Below are 5,000 nucleotides of genomic sequence, written 5' to 3' on the forward strand. Positions count from 1 at the left end.
CCATCAGCACACCCAGGACGTCCTTGTGTGTTCGTCAGCACACACAGGACGTCTGTGGCGGTCCGTGTGTGTCTGTGTGTGTCCGTGTGTATCCGTCAGCACACACAGGACGTCCGTGGCTGTCCATCAGTACACATATCAGCCCGTTGGTCCTTCGACTCAGCACGCTGACCCTTCCCGTGGACTGTTCGGGTGATTTTGGCCCATGTGGGCTGTCTGTTCAGTACACACAGGACATCCGTGGGTGTCCGCCAGCACACACATGACGTCCGTGGCTGTCCGTGTGTGTCTGTCTGTGTCCGCCAGTACACACAGGACGTATGTGGCCGTCCATCAGTACACATATCAGCACGTTGGTCTTTGGACTCAGCACGCTGGCCCTTCCCGTGGACTGTTTGTGTGATTTTGGCCCACGTGGGCTGCCTGTTCTGAACACACAGGACGCCTGTGGGTGCCCGCCAGCACACACAGGACGTCTGTGGCTGTCCGTCAGCACACACAGGACGTCTGTGGCTGTCTGTGTGTGTCCGCCAACACACACAGGACGTCTGTGGCTGTCCATGGCTGTCCGTCAGCACACACAGGATGTCGTGTGTGTTTGTGTGTGTCCGTCAGCGCACACAGGACGTTCGTGGCTGTTCATCAGTACACATATCAGCACGCTGGTCCTTGGACTCAGCTCGCTGGCCCTTCCCGTGGACTGTTTGGGTGATGTTGGCCCACGTGGGCTGTCTGTTCAATACACACAGGACGTCCGTGGGTGTCCGCCAGCACACATAGGACATCTGTGTCTGTTTGTGGCTGTCCGTCAGAACACAGGACGTCCGTGGCTGTTCATGTGTGTCCTTCTGTGTCCGTGTTTGTCCGTCAGCACACACAGGAAGTCCGTGGCTGTCCATCAGTACACATATCAGCACGCTGGTCCTTGGACTCAGCACGCTGGCCCTTACCGTGGAATGTTCGGGTGATTTTGGCCCACGTGGGCTGTCTTTTCATTACACACAGGACGTCCGGGGGTGTCCATCAGCACACCCAGGACGTCCTTCTGTGTTCGTCAGCACACACAGGACATCTGTTGCGGTCCATGTGTTGTGTGTCCGTGTGTGTCCATCAGCACACACATGACGTCCATGGCTGTCCATCAGTACACATATCAGCACGATGGTCCTTGGACTCAGCACGCTGACCCTTCCCGTGGATTTTTCGGGTGATTTCGGCCCACGTGGGCTGTTTGTTCAGTACACACAGGATGTCCGTGGGTGTCCGCCAGAACAGACAGGACGTCAGTGGCTGTCCGTGTGTGTCCATGTGTGTCCATCTGTGTCCGTCAGCACACACATGACGTCCGTGGCTGTCCATCAGTACACATATCAGGACGTTGGTCGTTGGACTCAGCACGCTGGCCCTTCCCGTGGACTGTTCGTGTGATTTTGGCCCACATGGGCTGTTTGTTCAGTACACACAGGACGTCCGTGGCTGTCCGTGTGTGTCCGTGTGTGTCCGTGTGCAGACACAGGATGTCCGTGGCTGTCCATCAGTACACATATCAGCACGTTGGTCCTTGGACTCAGCACGCTGATCCTTCCCATGGCTGTCCGTGTGTTTCCGTGTTTGTCCGTCAGCACACACAGGACTTCCGTGGCCGTCCATCAGTACACAAATCAGCACGTTGGTCCTTCGACTCAGCACGCTGACCCTTCCCGTGGACTGTTTGGGTGATTTTGGCCCATGTGGGCTGCCTGTTCTGAACACACAGGACGTCTGTGGGTGTCCGCCAGCACACACAGGACGTTCGTGGCTGTCCGTCAGCACACACAGGACGTCCATGGCTGTCTGTGTGTGTCCGTGGGTGTCCGCCAACACACACAGGACGTCTATGGCTGTCCATGGCTGTCCGTCAGCACACACCGGACGTCTGCGTGTGTCCGTCAGCACACACAGGACGTCCGTGTGTGTCTGTGTGTGTCCGTCAGAGCACACAGGACGTTCGTGGCTGTCCATCAGTACACATATCAGCACGCTGGTCCTTGGACTCAGCACGCTGGTCCTTGGACTCAGCACGCTGGCCCTTCCCGTGGACTGTTTGGGTGATTTTGGCCCACGTGGGCTGTCTGTTCAGTACACACAGGACGTCCGTGGGTGTCCGCCAGCACACACAGGACATCTGTGGCTGTCTATGGCTGTCCGTCAGCACACACAGGACGTCCGTGGCTGTTCGTGTGTGTCCTTGTGTGTCCGTGTTTGTCCATCAGCACACACAGGACGTATGTGGCTGTCCATTAGTACACATATCAGCACGCTGGTCCTTGGACTCAGCACGCTGGCCCTTACCGTGTAATGTTCGGGTGATTTTGGCCCATGTGGGCTGTCTGTTCAGTACACACATGACGTCCGGGGGTGTCCGTCAGCACACCCATAACGTCCTTGTGTGTCCGTCAGCACACACAGGACGTCTGTGGCTGTCCGTGTATGTCCGTGTGTGTCCGTCAGCACACACATGACGTCCGTGGCTGTCCATCAGTACACATATCAGCACGATGGTCCTTGGACTCAGCACGCTGACCCTTCCCGTGGACTTGTCGGGTGATTTCGGCCCACGTGGGTTGTTTGTTCAGTACACACAGGAAGTTCGTGGGTGTCCGCCAGAACAGACAGGACGTCCGTGGCTGTCCGTGTGTGTCCATGTGTATTCATCTGTGTCCGTCAGCACACACAGGACATCCGTGGCTGTCTATCAGTACACATATCAGCACGCTGGTCCTTGGACTCAGCACGCTGGCCCTTCCCGTGGACTGTTTGGGTGATTTTGGCCCACGTGGGCTGTCTGTTCAGTACACACAGGACGTCCGTGGGTGTCCGCCAGCACACACAGGACGTCTGTGGCTGTCTATGGCTGTCCGTCAGCACACACAGGACGTCCGTGGCTGTTCGTGTGTGTCCTTGTGTGTCCGTGTTTGTCCATCAGCACACACAGGACGTCCGTTGCTGTCCATCAGTACACATATCAGCACGCTGGTCCTTGGACTCAGCACGCTGGCTATTACCGTGGAATGTTCGGGTGATTTTGGCCCATGTGGGCTGTCTGTTCAGTACACACATGACGTTCGGGGGTGTCCATCAGCACACCCATAACGTCCTTGTGTGTCCGTCAGCACACACAGGACGTCTGTGGCTGTCCGTGTATGTCCGTTTGTGTCCGTCAGCACACACAGGACGTCCGTGGCTGTCCATCAGTACACATATCAGCACGATGGTCCTTGGACTCAGCACGCTGACCCTTCCCGTGGACTTTTCGGGTGATTTCGGCCCACGTGGGCTGTTTGTTCAGTACACACAGGACGTTCGTGGGTGTCCGCCAGAACAGACAGGACGTCCGTGGCTGTCCGTGTGTGTCCATGTGTATTCATCTGTGTCCGTCAGCACACACAGGACATCCGTGGCTGTCTATCAGTACACATATCAGCACGTTGGTCGTTGGACTCAGCACGCTGGCCTTTCCCGTGGACTGTTCGGGTGATTTTAGCCCACGTGGGCTGTTTGTTCAGTACACACAGGACGTCCGTGGGTGTCCAGCTGTTCACTCTACTAGTGAATTCATCAGTTGGTCAAGCTAAACCTGTAGCTACGGCTACACCTATTGCTACGGGTCCAGTTGTGGACGCGGTTGAGGTGATCGAGATCGATGGACCGGAAAGGTTTGTAACGAAGGTTGGCTATCTGAGTTTGCTTCAACATCTATCCAGATTGGGTACGAAGCAATTCTCAGGTAGCACCAACCCTGTTGTGGCAGATGAGTGGAGGAGTAGGCTGGTCCGAAACTTCCAATCAACTCGCTGTCCAGAGGATTACAGGCGAGACATTGCGGTTCACTTCCTCGAAGGGGACGCGCAAAATTGGTGGCTTGCAGTGGACAAGCACACCAATGGAAGTCTCACAAGTTTTGCGGATTTTGAAGTTGAATTCAACCGCAAATACTTTCCTGCTGAGGCTTGGGATAGCCTGGAAGCTAAGTTTCTAGATTTGGTCCAAGGCCGCAGGACCGTACGGGATTACGAAGAAGAGTTCAAGCCAAGGAGCCGTGAAGGCTCGGTAAATGAGAGGCTATGTAACGTGTGGTTAAATCATGCTAGGGATGAACTAGTGATTGTCTCTGAAACGATTAAGAAGTTGTGTTTCGGATCTCATGTTTCTAAGTAATACATTTTATACACATTTGTATTCCGCTATGCTATCTGTTCAATTGTTTTAGAACCTCAGATTCGAACATGACTTAGTAAATGAAAGACTTAAAATGAATCAAACAAGCAAAGGACTGATTATATAGCAAACTGGTCCAGTTTCATTGAGAGGCCGGATTCGGGTGTTACACGTAACCCGGCTTCCAGTTCATCCCGAATCGGCAGTTCTGCGTACCAAAAATGGCCCACTTGGAGCTCTCGATTCCGTGGGATGGCTCAACAAAGCCGCCATCCCGCCCTACCTATTTAAATTTTGAGAATAGGTCGAGGACATTGCATCCCTGATGCCTCTAATCATTGGCTTTACCCGATAGAACTCGTTTCCGAGCTCCAACAATCCTGAGGGAAACTTCGGAGGGAACCAGCCATTAAATGGTTTGATTAGTCTTTCGCCCCTATACCCAAGTCAGACGAACGATTTGCACGTCACTATCGCTGCGGGCCTTCACCAGAGTTTCCTCTAGCTTCGCCCCGCTCAGGCATAGTTCACCATCTTTCGGGTCCCGACAGGCATGCTCACACTCGAACCCTTCTCAGAAGATCAAGGTCGGTCAGTTGTGCACCTGTGAGTGATCCAGCCAATCAGCTTCGTTTCGCCTTACGGGTTTACTCACCCGTTGACTCGCACACATATCAGACTCCTTGTTCTGTGTTTCAAGACGGGTCTAATGGGGAGCCCACAGCCCGGCACCTTGAGCACGCAGATGCCGAGGCACGCCGTGAGGCGTGTGCTGCAGACCACGATTAAGGCAGCATCGTCTC

This window comes from Brassica napus, chromosome A9, assembly GCF_020379485.1.
Source record: "Brassica napus cultivar Da-Ae chromosome A9, Da-Ae, whole genome shotgun sequence".
Classification (NCBI taxonomy): Eukaryota; Viridiplantae; Streptophyta; class Magnoliopsida; order Brassicales; family Brassicaceae; genus Brassica; species Brassica napus.